We start from the raw sequence: 23,017 nt of genomic DNA, 5'->3' as shown, positions 1-23,017 counted from the left end.
TCAATGTATTTTCATGTTGCTTTCTAGGCAAACACATCTTGAAACATTTTACAAACAATAAAATGCAAGAACAAAACAATTCAACTGATATAAAAACAGCATTCCTCAAATTGGAAGGAAAGGAAAGTAGTATCTGCAATGGATCATATACTACCCACAATTCATCTGTACATCTTGATATTCCTCCTTTTGTTTCTTATCTGTAACATACATTTAATCAAAGTACACACATTCAAATACTTGCTCTAGGTTTTTTTATGAATAAATTCCCATGTTCCCTGCCAAATTCAATTATTGTGGTCTTTGATAACATCAGTTTTCAGCTGCATAACCCTCTTAGCATCATACTGTCTATCTCTTTTTGAAAGAATATAGACATATCTAAATTTCATTTGTATTCTAAGACAACTGTAAGCTGCCATCTGCATGTTAAAATGCACACACATACATGTGCATGGTTAAGGCATCTGTGATGTTTCCACCAGCATCCTTTATTTTTTTTTTATCAATGGATATTTTAAAATAACCAGGGACATTAAACATTGTTACCTTACTCTCTGAACTATTTGCTGAGCTTTCCACTTATTCTAATGCATGCTATATTCACCATTCTCTATATTCAGCAAGCAACTGCTACTCATATTACAATACAATACAATACAATACAATACAATACAATACAATACAATACAATACAATACAATACAATACAATACAATACAATACAATACAATAGCAGAATTGAAAGGCACCGTGGAGGTCTTCTAGTCCAACTCCCTGCCTAGGCAGGAAACCCTATACCGTTTCAGACAAATAGCTATCCAACATCTTCTTAAAGACTTCCAGTGTTGGGGCATTCACAATTTCTGGAGGCAAGCAATATTCATATTGAACATTTCATTACTCAAGACTACACATTCATTTCAGTATACATTTTGTCTAAATCAAAATATACCCATAAATTTTCTCATATTGAAACATTTTTCAGTGTTTTGCTGAAAATCAAAAAGCCATATAGCAGTTCCCAAACTTAACTTGTTGTCATTTCTTGTATTCTTTAGATCAGAAGTCTGCCAAGCATCTTCCCAGACCCATTTCACACAATAATATCCCTGTATTACTGATGGTTTTTTTAAATCAGCAGGTACACATAGATCCATATGGGTTATAAATCTAACAAATAAGGAAATATTGATCACCTTTATCTACTGTAACATTGGTCAACCAAGTCTTTCAAATAACAATTTTAGAAAGATAGTAGACCAGATTACAGCCCCACTAGTATTGGTTTATAGGTCCCAGTTATAGGACACAATAGTGGTCAGTTTTAGCAAATTTTGGCTAATATGTCACAAATACAAATAAGCTTGTTGATCAGAAAGGTTGGCAGTTTGGTAGCTCGAATCCCTAGTGCCGTGTAATGGAGTGATCTCCCGTTACTTGTCCCAACTTCTGCCAACTTAGCAGTTCGAAAGCATGTAAAAATGCAAGTAGAAAAATAGGAACCACCTTTGGTAGGAAGGTAACAGTGTTCTGTGGTAAGTAATGCCTTCGACATTTAGTCATTCCAGCCACATGACCACGGAGATGTCTTTGGACAGCCTTGGCTCTTCGGCTTTGAAATGGAGATGAGCACTGCCCCCTAGAGTTGGGAATAACTAGCACATATGTGCAAGGGGAACCTTTACCTTATCACAAATATAACCAAAGTCCAGTTTGACACAAGCACCCTCACTCTATTCTATGCAAGCTAGGATTTTTCCTCTAGAGACTACCTTACAAGTCAGCATATCATTGCCTATATATCAGAACCAAAATCTACACAAAATCTAACATTCAGAAAATGTAATTAAGCTGCTTAGTATTGTTTGAGTGGTTGCTGTGGTACAGATATTAGCTTCATATTAATGAAAGTATGGTTGTATTAATTGCCAGTGTGATTTTGTGAAGACTTAAAATTGCGGAAATATTTTAAATTATTTTTCAACCCCTTTATAAGGTGTTCTACCATCAACTTCAGACAAGAGGACAGTTTCCAGCAGGATGTTAATTCAGTCATGGAGTGTTGCAGTTGTGCTGGACTGCAGTTTCCATCACAGGCAGCCAAGATGACTATTGATCCTCATTAATGGGCCAGTAGGATCAGGGTGGGTTTCAACCAGTTCGCGGCGGTCCCCGTGAACCGGTTGGTCGGCGAACCCGGAAGTAAGTAACTTCCAGGAACGGCGAAGGGCCCACCCCCCGCCCACATTCCTTACCCGGTTTTGATGAGTTCTGCGCTTCCACACATGTGCAGGACGCATACAGCGCCTGCGCGATCCTCCAGGAGCAGCTGGAGCATCGCACAGACGCTAGTACGCATGCGTGTGCTGCGCGCGTGCACGAGGACGCTGCCGGCCCCGTTCCAACCGAACCAGTTGGAATGGGGTGAGAAACCCACCCCTGAGTAGGATGCCGATGTAACAAATAACTTTTGGTAAGTTTAACAAGAAATTGAAATTATTTTAGTCATACAGTAATGTTCCCCATCTCTTTAAGCTTTCAACAAAGAGACCGTAATTTATCCTTGGGAAAAACAGTTAAAAATGAAATGAGCATCTGATGGTATCAGACCCCATCTAAATTATTATAGTTGTGTTCATAGTTGCTAAACTCAGAATTCCATTATTTCAATGTTTGTTTAAAAATGGGAGGGAAGTTAACATAACATCTCAACATACCAATATACTGTCTGGGTGATCTCTTATTCCAAGGGTTTCCAAGTAAAACATAATTAGGATAAACTCCACTCAGGCTGAACTTTCTGGTACATGCTAGTATGTCCAGCTGGAAAATTTCCTGCCTTTCAGGAAAAGGAAAAAAATGGTTTTAGGAAAAAATGGAAAAGAAGGTGTTTTTTTCTCCACTCCCAAAAAATCAAAATGTATGTCAATAGCTGTAATTCTTCATAATAGCAATATCACTTAGACTTATATACTGCTTTACAATGCTTTTACAGCCCTCTCTAAGTGGTTTACAGAGTCAGCATATTGCCCCCCCAAAAATCTGGGTCCTCATTTCACCCACCTCAGAAGGATGGAAGGCTGAGTGCCACCATGGCTCACGATCCAATGAATCACAGCTTACAGGGATTCTCTTTCAGCAACTGTTTCTTGAAGTTTTTCCAACACGTTCATGCTTATGTCATCAGCAATAATACCTAGCCAATTTGTTTTCTGCTAGTTCTTTTTCAATGATGTTTCATTTTTTCAAATATCAGCCTTCTTTCCAATGACTCTTTTTCCCACATTATATATGCAAAATACCTAAGCTTTAGCTTCACTATTAGTTTTATTATTAAGGCTTTGAGAAAGCAGCCTGGCTTTACTTTACCTACTTACTAGTAAATTATTTATTCTTCTTGCATTCTTAACCATTCTTTTTCCAGCACAATAATCTAAAATCATGTTTTTCTTCATTCAGCCTTTCTGGGGCTTCAGTATTCACAGGCATAAGTTATGACTAGGAAAACTGATGTCATCAAAATATCTGAGGTTTTGTTGCTTCAACCAGTAATTTTAATTCCAATTTCTATTTTTTCTAGTCCAGTATTTCCCATGTAACTTAAATAAATAGGGTGATGGTATAATTTCTTTCTGATCATCACACAAATTCTTCAATAGGCAGATGAGATGGCTAATACACCTAGCACAATTTTCTGTGGCCTTAATGGGTTCAATAAACTAAAAATGGACGTCTTTGGGGAATTTTCTTGTCTTTTCCATTTATTGGATGTTTAAAATGTAATATTTTCTGCCTCTGCCTCTTTTTAAATCTAGCACTTACTTCTGGCAGTTCTTGGTCTATGCTGACCATTACTGAAGTCAGGATTGCGTGATTTTCCTTATATTATTTTGAAGGTTGAAAAAAGGATAGTAACAAACCTGTCAACATAAACTATGTTCTTTCAAGTAAAGCAAATTTTACACAAAGACTACATAAAGAATAGTTTGTAACGTTAGTGGTTTTTTTACATTTCTTTAAGTGTCCCTGTGTGATTTCTTAATTTAACAAAACAGAAATTATCTAGTAGCAAAAAATAAATCATCGTGTAGTAAAATCTGTCTGTCTAAAGAACTTTGATGGAATGTTTAGAATGTAACTTTCTCTTTACAGGTGTGCCCCTTATAAATAAAATTACATGAGAAGAGGGTTTTTTTTAAGTTTATAAAAACTTGAATTCTATTTACAATTTGAATAACTATCTTGAAGGAATAGTATAGTACAGGTCAATGTATCACACGCTTTGAGGAAATTGCATGTAATACCAAAAAAAGAGTTTTGTCTTTTCCATTGTTTAAAGAAGGAAGACTGAAAAAATGGTAATATGATGTGTATTACTCAGAGGTAATACCCTCCAGAAAATGCATTAAAAATTGGCCCATTTGGAACTAATTCAAAACAATAATGGTCATAATTCAATTATTCTCAGTAAATGCAGGAGAAACCTATTTCAGGATAGATGTCTATGCTGCTATCATCTAAATTACTGTTTGACTCATTCAAGGAATTATTTAGTGTATATCCTCTTGCAGTGTCTAGTCCTAACCATTGGGATCTGTTGTTTAAGAACTTCCTTTTGCCTTCTGAATTAAAAAAATAGAAATATCATGTATAACTATATTTCTCTTGATAAAGTATATGCACATATTTCAGAAAATGGCTTTTGTGCTGAGAAAAACAATTATATAATTGCAGTGGATGTTGAGTATTTCATACCATATCCAGCAATAATTCAACATATGCTGAAAGTTTCCATAATTCCTTCCAAGTAGTGGTAGTGTTGAGTATATATAGTAGTGTTCTGAAGTAGAGTTCTGTATCATATAAAATAAAATATTTATCATGATCATAGACTAGCATAGCATTTGGTATCTATAATGAAGCCTATATACAGTGTTATTAATTGCAAAATCATCCATGTATCTTGGATGAGATGTTTTTTATTTTCAATCCACAAAAATGCATCCTAAAATATTTACGATCCGGGAGAAAATAAAATTGATTTAAGAGTTGGATAGTTTATTTCTAACTATATGACAGGTCCTATGCAGGAGCATGTACAAATTTATAAGTCATAGGACATAACTGGACAGAAATGTAAATGAAAGGAAATATATTCAATCTTATTCCACAATACCACATATCAAATAAGTAAGCAATAAATCACTGGCTTTAAAAAGTGGCTGTTCTCATGAGCTCGTTAAACAGCCTAAAATAGTTTGTTATAAATATTTATATATACTTTTTACTATTCTACATAGAAATTCTTATAACAACAAAGATGCAGAAACAGTGCTGATTTAATGTTCATGGTGAGATTTCCCAGCCACATGTTTAACTTTAACTTAGCTATAAAGTTTGTATAGAACTATTTAGGCTCAAAAATACAGAATCACAAATGCACTACCACATATCAAACAACAGCTCTGACAATATCAATTCCCAATTACCCTCTTGTACTAACCAAAGTTCCACTAACACTTTCAACTGGCCATTTTTTGGGGGGGAGATGGAAGAGCATTAATGTGGAAAGGTCCATGTCATCTACAGCTCATTATTTTTCCATCATCTTTAACCAAAAATGTATCACTGTATCTGTCAGAATCTCCAGTGACTCACCGTTCTCAGAAAAAAGTTCTATTAGGACCCGACTTATGCTGTTGCCATCAATCTGGTTTAGGATTATTGCCTTGGGCATCTAGTGATGTAGCCCAAAAAAGTCAATACATGTTTCCCCTGAGAATTGGATGGATTCAAGGATGTCTCCTACCACAACACAGTGTAAAAATAGAGAATCCATGTGGAAATCATGTAGAACCTTGTAAAATGAGAGGCATGACATAATGTAAGATTTGTTCCATTCTGACAGCTTAAGAAAAGAATTTGAACTCATAGACTAGAGCACTACATAGAGTGTATTGACTTAAATCTCTATATAGTTTGGTTAGGTGTATTGTCTGAACATGACCATCAAAAGGAAATATTGCTTAAATCAGACTTCCAATCACGCATTAGCTCTAAAGAAGCACCTAGCAAAACTCTTATTTATTACAACGAGGAGTGATCTAGACATAGTGCATCCATTCTAGACAGAGGTGGTGTTCAGCCAGCTCTGACAGGTTCTGGAGAACCGGTAGTGGAAATTTTGAGAGTGAAGAGGGAATGGGGATTTTTGCAGTATCCTTCCCCTACCACGCCCACAAAGGCACGCCCACAGAACTATTATTAAACATTTTTGAATCTCAACACTGATTCTAGCTATCCTTGAGATAATGAGAGATTCTTATCTCGGAAAGATAAAAAAACCACAGCATTCTTCTGAACCAGCTTTAAAGTTTAGGAATGGAGCACAGGGCATTTTCCAGTTGGTGTTAAGACATATTAGCTCTTCAAGATAGACAGTAAACAAACACAAGAAATATTAGAAATCTATCAAAAGAGGTTGTAGTCATAGAATTTTGCCTGATAACATTTTACCCTTCCCTCCCTCTTATATCAAAAAGATATAAGGTGCAGTCTAAGTTTCTTTGTCACACGGTCTTGTTTTTTCAGTCTAGGTTTTATTAACAGCCACTACATATTTTCTTCAAGATCCTCTCCGTGGTCTTCTAAATTGGGGAGGAGAGAGAGCTAGCCCTTCTTTGAGGAGTCCCTTGGGGCTCTAGTTTATCTTGTCTCCTGTAATATGTACATGAAATTGCTGGGTGGTGTCATCCATTAATACAGGTGCTCTGGTGACAAGTTTCAGTTCAACCTAAGCAAGGCAAACTGATTCTATTTTTTTATTTTGAATGGAATTATACTCACCCAGACAGAAAGAACTTGCAATTTGGGAGTCTTCTTAAATTGTTACCTCTATCTAGAAGATTGTCAGATGTGACCAGGAAAGCCTTTGTACATTATGCATCAAATTATACCCATTCCTGAATCACAAGGCCCTGATCATAATCATTTATGCCCTGAACACATCCCATTAGATGTATTGCAATGCACTCTAAACAAGACTCACTTTAAAAACCACCTGGAAGCTACAATTGCTCCCAAATACAGTCGTAGTGCAAGTAGTAATGTGGTCATATGTCAGTACATCCACATAACCCCACTGCTTTGTGAGCTGCATTGTAAGTTTTTAGATAGAATTCAAGGTGCAGGTTAGGGCCAGGTGGAATTACCTACCTCCAATTTCTCTGCTCACTCATGAGATCTGACAGAGTAGAGATGCTTCCGATTCCTTCCATGAAAAATTGTCACCTGGCATGGCCCAGAAATCATGCCCCCTGTGTTGCAGTGCCTGCTCCATGAAACAAAATTAACAATAACATAGTCAAAGCTGGCAGATGAAGAACCCGTGGGATGGCTTCTCCCAATTCTTGTTAGTTCCCTGCTCTGTTCTCAGATCCATGTGTCTTCTTCACTGACAAACATGAAGGAGGAAATCAAAGTTACAAAGTTACAAAGCCGATCGCAGGGTTAAACTTTGATATGGTCAATTTACAATACAATACAATACAATACAATACAATACAATACAATACAATACAATACAATACAATAGCAGACTTGGAAGGGACCTTGGAAGTCTTCTAGTCCAACCCCCTGCCTAGGCAGAAAATCCCATACCGTTTCAGACAAATGGCTATCCAACATCTTCTTAAAGACTTCCACTGTTGGAGCATTCACAACTTCTGGAGGCAAGTTGTTCCACTGATTAATTGTTCTAACTGTCAGAAAATTTCTCCTCAGTTCTAAGTTGCTTCTCTCCTTGATTAGTTTCCACCCATTGCTTCTTGTTCTACCCTCAGGTGCCTTGGAGAATAGTCTGACTCCCTCTTCTTTGTGGCAACCCCTGAGACACTGGAACACTGCCATCATGTCTCCCCTAGTCCTTCTTTTCATTAAACTAGACATACCCAGTTCCTGCAACCGTTCTTCATACGTTTTAGTCTTGTAATATTATATGATAATTGTAGGATATATTGGGAAATGTGTTATTACTTTTATGGGGATTGTCTTTTATTTGATGAAAACTTTGTAATCAAATTACTTTAAACAGTTTTAAATATCTGAAATTTTGGATCCAACTAGAATATAAATTTGGAAAGGAGAGAAATTGAGGTTCAGACAAACGGGATGGTAGCAATAAGGTTTTGAGATTTGCAACATTTTCCCAAGAAGCAAGTTTTCAATGAAATGCTCCCCAAAAGAATGTTGTCTTTCTTTTGATTTCTGGAAGGTAATAATCACTGAAGATGGTTCCTCTTCCACACCCTTCCAGCCCTAAGCAAAGTGGGGTAATTGCAAGCATAATTGCTAAAGATCACCGTTTAAAAGCCAGGCCTGGTTTGTAAACTGTCTTTCTGAAATGAGAAAACATTATGGTATGCCTGGACCAGAGACACTGAAATGTGCATCAGCACACATGAAATCCATGGTTAATTTTCCCACCCACCCACCCCCACCCATTTCAAGGGAATGAAATATTGAGAACGGGAAATGAGCTCATCTGAGTGGAAAGGGAAAAGAGACAACTGCATAATTTCACTGTACATTTAATGTACCGTTTATAAGAAACAGATGCTAAACATTTCCAAAGTCTCTATAAAATAGGAGTTTCTTGTTCTGGAATTAAGATTGTGCATGGGAATGAAGGATCTATAGACTTTGGCCAAACCAACACACGTTTCTCATGATCATAGTAAATATATTTTCTCTGAGTTGGAATTCTTTTTATTCTTAACTTTTTCTTTAAAACAAAAAAGAACATTGATGTTCATTTTAGGCAAATTTATACAGTTAACATCACAAGCATCTTGGAGCTCTGTGCTCCAATTATGCCTCCTTTTAGGGGGGGGAAATGAAAAAAAATTATTCTGACTTAACACAGAAAAAGTAGGGCCAGTGTCTGGTGTTTGTTTTTAAAAGAATGGTCTGATCACATGTTGGACAAAATCAGATGTTAGAGAAATCCTACATTGACCTTCATAGATGATTTACAGGTATTCCTCAACTTATGACCCCAAATGAGCCCAAAATTTCGGTTGCTAAGAGAGACATTTGTTAGGTGAGTTTTGCCCCATTTTACAACCCTTCCTCTCCAGAGTTGCTAAGTGAATCACTGTGATTGTTAAATTAGTAACACGGTTGTTGAATTAATCTGCCTTCCCCATTGACTTTGCTTGTCAGAAGTTCGCAAAAGGGGAATCACATGATCCCAGGACACTACAACAATCATTAATATGAGTCAGTTGCCAAGCATCCAAATTTTGATCATGTGACACGGGGATGCTGGATTAGCCATAAGTGTGAAAAACAGTGATAGGTCACTTTTTTCAGTACCGTTGTAACTTCAAACGGTCACTAAAGAAACTGTTGTAAGTCGAGGAGTAGCTGTACTGTATATGATGTGCAATAATCAAAGTTGAAAATGGAAGATGTCAGGAATCAAGTCAGCATTAATCAGCCAAAATTTTGCCACCATGATCACCATTCCACCAATTAACTCTGCTCGAGTGAAAAGCAGCTTAATATCAGCCACTATGAAACATAAAACTCCTGCAACTGCTGGAAGCAGTCAGATGAATCTCAGTCTTCATGCTCTGAAGAAAAAGAATTGTGGGAGGGGGGGCAATGACATCCACGATGAAAATCAACATGAGCCTTCCGTTTACTTCCATAAGCCTTTGAATTGTGGTTATTCACAGAGCCAGAGATTATCAGGGCAAGACAGGACATAAATCCACCCCCAACTAATGTTGTCCTTGTCAGCTTAGGAAAAATGGAATGTAGGAAAACAGAACAAGAAGAAAGTATTTGAGTTCTGAGTAAGAAAGTATTTGAGTTCTGAATAAGAATAAGAAAAATCCACAATGATGATGAGGCGATAGGAGTTTATCAAACTTGGAAATTGGTAATGGTTGCTGAGGGAAAAAAGAACTGTTCTTCTTCAGGGAATTTACCTGAATTTGTGGAGAAATGGAACATGGTTTCTTTTCATTTGTAGATATTTCTGAGGATTTGACTATAGGGTGGGGGCAGAGTTAAAGCTCAGGCCTAGAGATTTAGGAAATGATAGATTTGGTTTATGGTAAATTGCTTGGCTTTCCATTAGTCTCAGTATTGATAAGACTACATTGTTGTAGGAATTCTAATGGACTTTAAAGACTTTGAAGATAATTACAAAGAGCACCCCAATTGCAGCAACTGAAAAAATATACATTTGTTTTCATGAATTCACTTACTAAAGTTAATGCAACTCATAAAGCAGTGGCATCTTCCTTTTTTCAGTCTTGTAACAAACTTAAATGTTTGTTAAAATAAATGTTTGTAAAAAAAAATGAAAAGAAATGTGTACTCCCAATTAAGTACACAAGGTCCAAAGCGCACATTCCAAATTATTTTCCAAGTATGTGAGTCTCAGTGTTTACCACTGTGATGTAGAACTGATGGTTCATTCATTACTCTACTGAATAACAAATAAGGAAACATAGAGGTTTGCCAACTCTGAAATTGGATTACCATTTGCTATATAATACTGTTGCTCTTCACCTTAATTAAAAGCAATTGACTACAAATATGGCAAATGATCTGAAATAATGATCTGAGACAAAAAATCTCCCAAATTAGAACAGTAGCCAAGTAGCTAATGCTCTGTGAGACAAAATGCAAATATATTTGAATCCTCATGATAAGTGCTCTCTGAGCTTGGATATCCGCTTCAAATCCTTATTTGAAAAAGATTAAACTTGCCCTAAACTATTCCAGTGTTTAAGCAGTGTCTCCATTTTAAGCAGATATTAAGCTACTAATAATTTTATTTCGAATGCAAACTCTAGTTCAGGGTCAAACTCAATTTTGAACCACACGAGCAGGGGTGGGATCCTACCAGTTTAACAACTGGTTTGCTGAGCCAGGACGAGCATGTTTGAGCATCGGTGGCCGCTGGTGCTTGCTTCATTCGTGCATGCCCCCGACACACACTGTATGTGTGTGCACAGTTTAGAGAATACTAACCATCCAGATTGCTGCTTGGGAAGGAAAACAGCTGAGGTGCGGCAATACACTATGCTGTGCAACTCAGCTGAGAAGATCACAGTCGGTAAAGCGCAGGGCAGGCGGTGGGCGGGTGGTATTTACTGATTCTCTGATCTACTTAAAATTTCCGCTACCGGTTCTCCAGAATTGGTTAGAACCTGCTGAATACCACCTCTGAAGCCCACCCCTGTACACAAGCACAACTTTGTGAAATATCAGGAACCAAAATGTCAAAACTTCATCTCCCTGGCCTTTGAAATGGCTTACAGAAGTAAAATTATTTTGAGAGGAAATCAATCACAAATATAAACTAATGCCCTACAATAGAATTTGCAAAATGAGAAATACAGTTTATGTATCTTAATGAGTTCTTTGCCCTCATTCATTATAATCAAAGAAAACATGAAAACAAACCTCCCTCTTTAATGAAAGCCCCAAATATACCGAAAAGTGTAGGAGTGGGGCGATGCCTGCCACCGAGACTGGCAAAATTAAAATTCTGGTTCATCAACCAGAAAGGGAGAAATTTCTTTTCAGGTCTAAAGTAGCAAACAGATCTGGTTTTTCCATTGTGTAAGTATATACACTTCTGGTTGCAGTCCCAAAGGTGTGTTCCCCCCCCCTTGCCCCCCTTCCATTTCAAGCTGGGCTGAGAGACATTTACGCACTTCATTAGGCAGCAAGATGTACTGCGGGAACAGGTTTACAGCTGAAGTGTGGTGGTGTTATAGTCAGCATTTCTCACAGATGGAATGCAAGCAGCTGCCCAACCATGCTTGCTGCTAATAAATAGCAAAATCAGCCCCAGTCTTCTGCTGCTCCGTTTCCTGCTAGTATTTAAGAATTATAGGCATGATATTGGAGATGCTGGGTGTCTTTTCTGCCTGCAAGAGATGAATGGTCATACTTGCTGTTTATTTGCTATAGCTACTCCAGCTAGGCAGAATAAACAGTAGAATTGCCTAAAAGTTATGGTGGAAAATAATGTTCTTGCATTTTCAAAACTCTGTAACCTTAAATATATATATTAGAATTCAAAATATTTTCATCCCTTCACCTAGGTTTCAGTTTCCCTCCATTTGTTCTGGCTCTGGCTCATAATTTTTTTAAAAAATTTATGCACATAAATATAATTTATGTAATTTTATATCTAAACAAAATAAATGTGTTGATCCTATGCTTAGTTTAAATCAAAATTAAAATTTCAAATGATGCTGTAATGTAGTAAATAAAATTAAACATATATAAATTAATTTTAATTTCAAATAGTGAAATGAATTTTAATTTTGCTACTTGAAATTAAAATTAATTTATGTATTTTTAATTTTATTTGCTACATTACAGCATCATTTGAAACAACATGTTTTTATTTTGATTTAAACTAAGCATAGAATTGACTTATAGCATTAACAATGGAGAAGTTAATTATTTTCTATTGGACCAAGGTGCTGAAAGAAAATAGAGACCCATGTGGAGAGCATTTATATTTTCCTTGACTGTTCTTGTTTCTTATCATTATGTGGGGATGCTTTCCCATTCCCCCACCACTCTTATTCAGTGAGTCTCAATCCAGCTCTTCCCTCCCCTGACCCCCATTTCAAAATGGTGAATTTAATATAGCATTAGTTATCTCAAATACGATACATGGATATTGTGTGCTGCCTGAATAGACAAGTGATATACAAATCTAATAAAATAAAAATATTTTAGCTCAAGTACCAATCAATAAAGAGTAATAAGCCACAAACCTGCAGATGTTCCCACTTATATGCAGGTAATTATTAATCAGAATAGAGCTGGAATGGACCTTGGAGGTCTCCTGCTCAACCCTATACCATTTCAGACAAGTGACTGTCCAGTCTCTTCTTAAAAGCCTCCAGTGATGAAGCACCACAGTGGTGGGTTGCACGCAGTATGACCTGGTACGGGCGCATACTGGGTACCATTTCGGTGTTCTGGAGGGCCCACCCACCATCCTGAGCTCCTTACCTGTATTTGAGCTCTTCAACGCTTCCGCACGTGTGCACAGAGCACACGGCACCTGCACGACACTCCATCAAGCAGCTGGAGCGTCGCAGAGGCTTGTGGAGGCATCACAAGCGGTAAGGACATGTGTGCAAGCTGCACTCGTTCATGTGGTGGATGCTGGGCCCCGTTGAACTGTGCCAGTTGCACCAGGATCCGGAACCCACCACTAAAGCACCCACAACTTCTGAAGGCAAGTTGTTCTACTGGCTAATTTTCCTAACTGTTAGGAAGTTTCTCTTTAATTCCAGGTTGCTCCTCTCCTTCTTTACATCCATTGTTTCTTGTCTTGCCTTCTGGTGCTTCAGAAAATAAGTTGACCCCCTTTTCTTTGTGGCAGCCCCACAAATACTGGAATACTGCTGTCATGTCAACCCTAGTCCTTCTTTTCTCTACACTGGCCATATCCAATTCCTGCAACTGGTTTGCTACCTATAAACCTGCTACCTATAAACCTCAGTCACTTTTACATTGTGTGGTTTGCCTGATGCTGTATTTTTCATATGTTTTTGTCAGGTGTTGGCCTTGCTTGTTCCCTCAACAGATGGCCCTCTTTGTGAATCACTTTGTTATAGAATCTCACTTTGAATCTATAGAGATTATATAGAATCTCTATAGAATCTCACTTTGTTATAGAATCTCCACCTCTTTGTGATTTTATTTACGTTTGCAGTCTTAGCAGAAGCATTTATAAGCTCCCGGCTTTCCTTCATTGGTTCCAGGAGACAATGGAATATTTTGCATGGTCACATCCCGAGTCCATAATATTAAGAAAAAATGAAAGGAAACATGAAAACCTAAAATAATGAGCTAGATGCTTGCATGATGTAATGAGCAAAAAGCATGAAATAATATGATAAACAAAAGCAGACATATATCAACTCACAAATATGCTATCAATTACCCAAAACCCCATCACAGCCAGCTTGTTTTTGGAAAAGCTCCATTGATTTCAACACCTGCATGAGGATTAGTGTTTCAGCAAATCTAGACCATTCTCAGCTGTCAAAACAAAGCAAGACAGGAATAAATTACTACAGAACAATTGGCATTGATTTTTTTTCCCCAATTTTGTGAAGCTTTCTTGCCCTTTACAGGAGAGAAAGCATGCTTGGTGTTACTACATCGCCACCGATCACAATGTAGCAACAAACATCTTTGAGGCAATTCGATAGTTAGCTGCACATGAGGTTCTGAATACCCTGTTAGAGAAAGAGATAGTAGAATGTTAAACTAAGAATGAAAATACCTGCATGGAAAGAGTAAGGTCTTCAAGATTATTCCAGTATCATTCCAATTCTTTAAATCTAGATTGCTATGTCAACAACAACAAAAAATCCTAATTATTATTATTATTACTATTTTTGGAAGACAGGCAGTAATAATGATTCAGCTTCTGATTCCACACTTTGAAGAGTTTCAAGGACTTTATTTTTAAAAAACAGGCAAGCAGTACACCAAAACAAAATTACAAATAAAAAACATGTAGCAGGATCTGGATCAATCACCCGGTCAATCACCAGGACCAGAGGTTTTGTCTTCTGAGCTTTCAGACTCATACTGTGGCCCATCTTCAGGGAATTTCTCTCTAGCTAGAGAGAAGTTCCCAGAAGATGGGTCATAGCATAAATCCAAAAGCACAGAAGATAAAACCTCTAGTCCCGGTGACTGACCCAGATTGGATCCTGCTACATTATCCTGGGACACATATTTCCCCTTCGTTCATGAAAAAACATGTGCATTTTAAAAATATCTAGAACATTTAAAAGAAAAGTTTTCCATCTTTTGGAGAGGTTTTCAAATATCTTCTCATTCTTTGAATGAGATCCATGTGTTTAATAAAGAGATGATTAAGAAATGGGGGACCCCAAGAAGACTCAAGAGGTTAGAACTCCCCCCATGCTGGCTGGAGAATTCTGGGAGTTGAAGTCCACAGGTTTTAAGGTTGCCATGGCTGGATATTCCTGCTCTAAAGCAAATTCTGCATTTGGATTTGTGATAATACTGATGCCTTAATGTTGGCAAAAGAGTATCCAAAGACCATTAGACATTTTCCAAATAATAAAAAGGAATTGTTTTAACTGAAAAACAACAAAACAGTACAGAGCATAGAATAACTTTATTGTCACTTCAAATGTACACTAATCAGCCTACATTAAAATGAAATTTTGTTCTATACAGCTCTCAAAGGGTCACACCTCCAATATACATTACATGAACATGACTAAATAAATAAACAAATAAATGAACAAACAAATAAATAAATACAAACGTATGCATATACCCAGAGGGACGTGGTGGCTCAGTGGCTAAGAAGCTGGGTTTCTCAATCAGAGGGTCGGCAGTTCAGCAGTTTGAATCCCTTGGCGTCGCATAACGGAGTGAGCTCCCATTACTTGTCCCAGCTTCTGCCAACCTAGCAGTTCGAAAGCATGTAAAAACGCAAGTAGAAAAATAGGGACCACCTTTGGTGGGAAGGTAACAGCGTTCCGTGCGCCCTCACCATTTAGTCATGCATGACACATGACCACGGAGATGTCTTCGGACAACACTGGCTCTTCGGCTTTGAAATGGAGATGAGCACTGCCCCCTGGAGTCAGGAATGACTAGCACATATGTGCGAGGGGAACCTTTACCTTTATTTTTATGCATGTGACCACATATATTATGTGACACAAAGAAACAACACAGTATTTCTGGTTTGCTACCTATAAACCTCAGTCACTTTTATATTGTGTGGTTTGCCTGATGCTGTATTTTTTACTGACCTTCTTGATAATGTATTTATGCTAAACAGCCTAAAAACAGTAGGATGATATTGTTGTTATGAGACACAAGCAGCAGAACTGATAGTTACAGTATCAGCAATTAGAGGAGCTAATTTCTTATTACCTACTAATGATAACGGATGGAGCTCCTCTGAGATGGCTTGTTGTTTATCCTTTTTAGGAGCAGAAAGGATTTGTGCTTGGCACCAAACTAAAGGGCAAGACAAAGCTCTCTTGGCTGGCTGGCTGGCTAGCAAAGGGGTAATGATTGACAGAAACCTTTCTGTACTCATGCCGGAAATGGAAAGAAAGCTCTAATTGACTGTCATTCTCTCTGGGGGCTACAGATTCACAAAGTTACCATAGTCATTCCAATGTCATCTGGTTGACCTTCAATAGAACAGTCATACAAGCCTTGCTTCATTGAAATATTGCAAGCAGATGACATGAGCTAGGACTCCATGTGACCTTGATTGACTGCTTCCACCTTTGCTATAGGGACATGGTGGCTCAGTGGCTAAGACGCTGAGCTTGCCGATCAGAAAGGTCGGCAGTTCAGTGGTTCGAATCTCTAGTGCCGCATAACAGAGTGAGCTCCTGTTACTTGTCCCAACCTAGTAGTTCAAAAGCATGTAAAAAATGCAAGTAGAAAAATAGGAACTACCTTTGGTGGGAAGGTAACAGCATTCTGTGTGCCTTTGGCTTTTAGTCATGCTGGCCAGATGGCCACAGACACATCTTCGGACAGCGCTGGCTCTTCGGCTTTGAAACAGAGATGAGCACAGCCCACTAGAGTTGTGAACAACTAGCACATATATGCGAGGGGAACCTTCACCTTTATCTTTTCTATTTTTGCTCTCCTTTGCTGCAACAGGTAATTATACAACAGATATTTTGTAGGAAACAAAAGCAACATACTCTTAGTATCTCTGCTTTTTTTATTCTAAAAAGCAAAGCCTCCTTTTAATGAGCTTGATGCTTAGTGGCTATAGGGACACATCCATGTACTATACTATAACAACAATACAGCCTTTGCCTTTTTCTTGGGTTGTTTTTCCAACATCTTAGTCCTGTCAACATTCCTAATTTTTTGGTGGTCCTTTTTGTGGTCCTTCATTAGCCAGGTTGAATCCCAAAGCTGGTATTTTCTGTGATTGTGCAATCAATACCCCTCTTTCAGTACTTAGATGGAGATTTCTTAATACTGTCAACAAAATTCAGCTGTTCAATCTTTTGTTGCATTTTTTTTAATGGTACTGGAGCAACAGTACATGAGAGTGATACAGATGAAAAACATCTGGAGGTTTCATAAAATCCCTTACAAACAAGGAAGGACATTTGTGTTCACCAAAGCTTAAAATGAAGTATCTTCAATCTCTCCTAGTTCAGAAATCATGCAAGATTTGTATTACACCTAACATAACTGTTATTTTTAGTGAATTAAAAACTGCATTGTCCTCAATATTATCGTATCCCTGACTGAAAGACACAATTGTCAGTTATCTTTTCCAAATAGAAATACTTCACTGCTTCAACAAACCTTAACCAAGGGTATCTGTTTCTTACCATTGATTCTCTTTTCAGTTGTTGCAGATGTGGATGGGAATCTCCCGCTTTCATTCACAGAAAACCAGCGTAAGGGAAATCAGGAATCAATGAAGAAAGTAGAATGGGAGCATATCAACTCAGGGCAGGCCAAGATAAGCAAATAGTTTACAAACTCAAAGGATAAGAGATATCAAGGCTAAAAGTCTGTCATGTGGGAAAGTCCACCCTCTAAAAGTTCCAAGGGAAACTTGGAAACTGTTTAAGATGAAGCAGAATATTTGCTTATGCTTGAGTGTTTGTTGTTTGAGGACTGCATACATTCCAGTTTAAGGACTTCATTGTTTGTGGAATATTCATAACATTCTGATTGCTCATCTAGCCCACCAGTCTGAATGTCATCCACAACAAAGGCAACCCAAATGGTGTGAGTAATTGAAGCCAGCATGAGGACAGAAGAAGAGACTGAAGTGAGAGGATATTATTTACTATCGACATCTGTTGAACGTATTGTAGCCTTGGTTTACTTTAGGACAACACTAAATGCTTCAAATAGGAGAGGGGCTGAAATGAAATGTTGACTATGTTATGCCCAGCAGTTGACTTGGCTACAAAGTGCTCTTATTTTCCTCTCTCAAGTCCTCCAAGAGATTCATTTTTAGAGGAAAACCTGTAGCTTCTTGAGCTAGAAGACCACGAGAAGTAAGCTAATTTTGGAAACACTAGACAGATTAAGGAGCTCTTAATCTTTCAGGGAAAGCATGAGATTACCCACCTTCAAGATATAAGGAGATTGTTTTTAATTCTGCATGTAAAACACAGTCCCCGTCCCCCATTTCAACCAATGCCAGTTCTTATATAACAGTGATGGTGAAAATTTTTCATACCCACATGCCGACCTGCGTGTCGGAAATGGCAAAACAATCCCGCGAGGAATGCGCGGCCTCACTGGCCTTCGCACACATGGAAGCACCGAAACTCAGAAGAACAGCGTTCCATCACGAATGCGTGCACTGACACCCAAATTTCCAGTTTCCGGCATGGGCCCAACAAACAGCTGGCCATCGCGCAAGCACACAACGGAAACCCAGAAGTTCAGGTGTCAATGCGCACATGCGCACTGGAATGCTGCTCTTCTGGATTTGGGCGCTCCCACATGCATGAAGGCCAGCTGGCCAGTGTGTGAGTGTGCACAGGAATGCAGAAGAGGAGCCAGCTAGGCTGTGCATTCCTCGCAGGATGGTTTTGCCATCGCTGTTATATAAGAAGCCAAAGTCTAAGAAAATATGCTGAAGTCATGACCATAATTGAGCGCAAAGTTTATGTTACTAAGTAAAACATTTGTTAAGTGAGTTTTGCCCCATTTTATGACTTTTCTTGCCACAGCTGTTAAGTGAGTCACTGCAGTTATTAGCAACACAGTTGTTAAGTGAATTTGGCTTCCCCATTGATTTTGCTTGTCAGAAGGTCACAAAAGGGATCACATGACCCCAGGACACTGCAGCCATCATAAATATGAAGCAGCTGCCAACCACCTGAATATTAATCACCTTGGGGATGCTTCAATGGTCATAAGTGTGAAAAATGTTTGTAAATCACTTTTTCAGTGCCATTGTAACTTTGAACAGTCATTAAATGAACTTTTGTAAGTTGAAGACTATCTGTAGTTGAATCTCAGATGGGTTCAAAATCTCATTTCTAAAAGCACTCAATATCAAGAAGCCAGTTGATCAGTGGTGGGTTTCAATTTTTTTTAGAACCTATTTTGTAGGTGTGGCCTGTTTTGTGGGAGTGGCTTGGTGGTCATGTGACCGGGGTGGGAGTGGCTTGATGATCATGTGACCTGGTGGGAGTAGCTTGGCAGTCATGTGACTGGGTGGGAGTGGCCAAGTCAATGTCACTGAATTCTTTGCCCCAAATAATGACCTACAAAAAGAAGATATAAAAAAGGAAATTTATTATTTTGTGTACTTACTACTTAAATAAGAATAAAATAAGTACACAATACAATAAAACAGCTACTTACAGAGGAAATATGGCTGTCCTTGCCAGTCTTCAACATTACTGACCACCTTACACACACACTTCAATCACTGTTCCCTCTAAGGTGCGCGCGTGCGCGGCCGCGCACATGGAAAGAAATCCCCGCGCAGAAGTTTCTAACTGCCGCGCAGAGATTTCTACCAAAGCAAACGTGGGGAAGTCCTTTGCAGGCGGCTAGAACTGGCCTCCCGCAAAGGACCTCCCCAGTCTTGTTTTGATGAGCCGCCAGTCCTCTTGCTTCTTCTCCTTCATCAGCAAAGCTCCCGCTGGCTTCCCGGCCCATGGCAGTGGTGCCTCTCCCTCCACGCGGAGCACCTGAGCTGGCTCCCGCGTTATCCCTCCCCCTTCCTCCTCTGCCGTGCTTTTGAGGCCGCGGGAGCTAGTAGGAAAGCAGCGGAGGTGGAAGCGACGGCAGGGGTAACCCAGAGCCCAGCTGACTCCACCTCAGCTGGGCTCTGGGTTACCCCTGCCACCGCCTCCACCTCCGCCGCTTTCCTACTAGCTCCTGCGGCCTCAAAAGCACGGCAGAGGAGGAAGGGGGAGGGATAACGCGGGAGCCAGCTCAGGGGCTCCGCATGGAGGGAGTGGCACCACTGCCATGGGCGGAGGCGCCAGCGGGAGCTTTGCTGGTGAAAGAGAAGAAGCAAGAGGACTGGCGGCTTTGAAATGCAACCCCCTGGTCCCGCCGGCTGCGGATTTGATTCGGCGTAAGTGGGGGCCGAACACATGCTGAGCCGACTTTGCGCAGTGAGGCGGAGTAATTAACCCCCCCCCACAAAGAACGTGTGTGTGTGTGTGTGTGTGTGAGAGAGAGAGAGAGAGAGAGAGAGAGAGAGAATTGGATCAAAATTGGTGGCCAAAGGAGTGGAGGGAGGGAGGGAGGGAAGGAAGGAAGGAAGGGAGGGAGGGAAGAAGGAAGCCCTGCCCCCTGTGAAAAAAACTGAAGATGGAGCAGTGAATGAATAAACCATAAAAGCAACAAACAGTTAATGCGTAAGTAAGCTGAGGAGCAAGTTCTCAACTAAGGAAGCAATATAAGAAAGAAATATAAAAAGCTCAATATGCCAAAACACTTATTTTAGTCTTCATTTAATTACTTGTATTGTAGTCTGATGTAACGTAGTTAGAAAATATAGGGTACAAAACTTAAATAATAAAAAAATTGTACATTCATTTTGAAAAATAAATGCAATACTTGATTAATTTCATATCTTTATTTAAAATAGTTTTGGCATGGCATATGATTTTATTGACTCAGTTGGAAATGATGTGGATGTTGTATCTGATTCTGAGGTATATATATTCTTAAGTAACATAACATATAGCATATTGTCCAAACTTGCTAGACTATTTAATTGATCTTACTACTTTAAAGGGGGAGAGTTTCATGATAAATTATTTTATTACATTTATGTTGCATTTATATATTATATTTATTACATTTATATTCCACATTATATATTTGTATTGTTATTTTAGTGTATATTGTCAATTTTGATAGATATTATATTGATATATCAATACTGATTTTAATCATACTAAATAACAATTACTGCTATTATTTATCAGCATTACATATTTACAGTTTTTAATATCGAGTTAGTCATATTTTAGAATAATAGCGTTATCTTTTAATAGGATAATTGGAAAAATCTAATTCACATGTGATGGGTTGCATTCCAAAGGAATGTGAGAGGACAGGTTGCCTGCAAAATGCCAGGACCCAGGCCAGGACCCTGTTGGTGCCATGTCTCTCTCTAGCCAGTCTAACAATCTAAAAGCTGAGCAGAGAGCCTTTTTTTTTTTCAGGGTGAGCGGAAAAGTATAGTCTTTGAGTGGCACTTTTCATGCCTGGCATTCATCAGGCTGAAACCTCGCTAGCAATCGGCGCTTGACGCTTGGTATGTTGCGCAAATGTCCAGCAGACGTGACAGCAGTTCAAACTGTGGCTCTCTTAGGTGCTCAGGCATGAAACTGTGCCGCTCAAACACTATACTTTTCCGCTCACACTGAAAAAAAATTAGAGGGAACATTGACTTCAATCCCCTCTGCCTCTTCCCTCTTCATGGATTCACTCAAAGTTTTAAAAACTCACAGCCTGTGCACAGCACCACTGTTCCCTCTAAGGTGCGCGCCTGCGCGGCCGCGCACGTTGCAAGAAAACCCCGCGCAGAAGTTTTTATCTGCCGCACAGAGATTTCTTAAGGAAACGTGTGGAAGTCCTGGCGGCTACAACTGAATCCGGCAGTGCTGTTGCCTGTTGGAGAAGGAGGAGGCGAACTAGCCTGCCACCACTGCCCACCGCCAGCCCCGCTGCTCTTCCCGCCCCCTTCTCAGTCCCACAGTCCAGCGGTCGCAGCAAAAGCAGCCCTGGGTCTCCGCTGCCGCTCCCCACATTTTCTGGACAGGGTCTCACAGGAAGGAATCCCCTCTCCAAGGGATCCCCGTCCAGAAAATGCGGGGAGCGGCAGCGGAGCCCCGGGGCTGCTTCTGCTGCGACCGCTGGACTGTGGGGCTGGGAAGGGGGCGGGAAGAGCGGCGGGGCTGGCGGTGGCCGGCGGTGGCAGGCTGGTTCGCCTCCTCCTCCTCCTCCAACAGCACTGCCGGATTTCCGCCTAACGCTGCGGGGGCACCAGCGGGAACTTTGGCGGCTTCACCTCAGCCGCAGCGCTGGGCAGCAAATGTGTTGGTGCTGTTAGAGGAGGAGGAGGAGGAGGAGGAGGAGGAGGAGGAGGAGGCAGCAATAGCACCTGAGGACAGGACAAGAACCAATTGAAACTTGTCAGGAGACTCAAGCTGGAAATAAGGAGAAATCTGACAGTAAGAACAATTAAAATCAATGGAATCTTAATTCACTTGCTACAGGTTTTCAAAAGACTGGAGGGCCATTTGTCTCAGATGATATAAAGACTCCTGCCTTGGACAAGGGGCTGGACTAGAAGACCTCCAGTATCCCTTCTGATTCTATGATTTTAAAAACCACAAGCTTTTTACAGCTCGCTTGCAACTTTACCAAATTTAATTCAACCATTTCCTTTTGTTATTAAATGGGTATTGCTAGTTCAATGCACATGCACTCCACTTTTAAGATGCTGAAAAAATCCCCATGACCTGCAACAAAATTCATTCTTCTACTCTTATCTTGCCCTAACTTCTGATAGGTTCCTGAAATATAGATCTATAAAATTTAGTAAAAATATCTATTTTAATACAGACTCGTAAAACAGATTGGGACAAATGACATTAGTGCTCTGGGATAATAGCAGGTTTACTCTATTTGGATTTTCAGATAAAAGGTATCTTTTGTGCTAAGTTCTAACAATGTAGTTCTCTAATGTAACTATGAAACAGTCCAAATATATAATTCCCCTCAGGGAGGAATTCTGGGAGTTGAAGTCCACAAGTCTTAAAGCTGTCACGTTTGAAGACCCCTGGGGGGTTTTTTTCCCTAAAGGGTTAGGGGTGCAAGGGTCTTGTAACAACAGCTTTAAGACTTGCGTGCTTCAAATGCCAGACTTTCTGAGCCAACATTTTGGTTGCTAAGCAGGAGCGTTGTTAAGTGA

This window comes from Thamnophis elegans, chromosome 4 (genome assembly GCF_009769535.1).
Source record: "Thamnophis elegans isolate rThaEle1 chromosome 4, rThaEle1.pri, whole genome shotgun sequence".
Taxonomy (NCBI): domain Eukaryota; kingdom Metazoa; phylum Chordata; class Lepidosauria; order Squamata; family Colubridae; genus Thamnophis; species Thamnophis elegans.
This window is presented reverse-complemented; position numbering follows the sequence as displayed.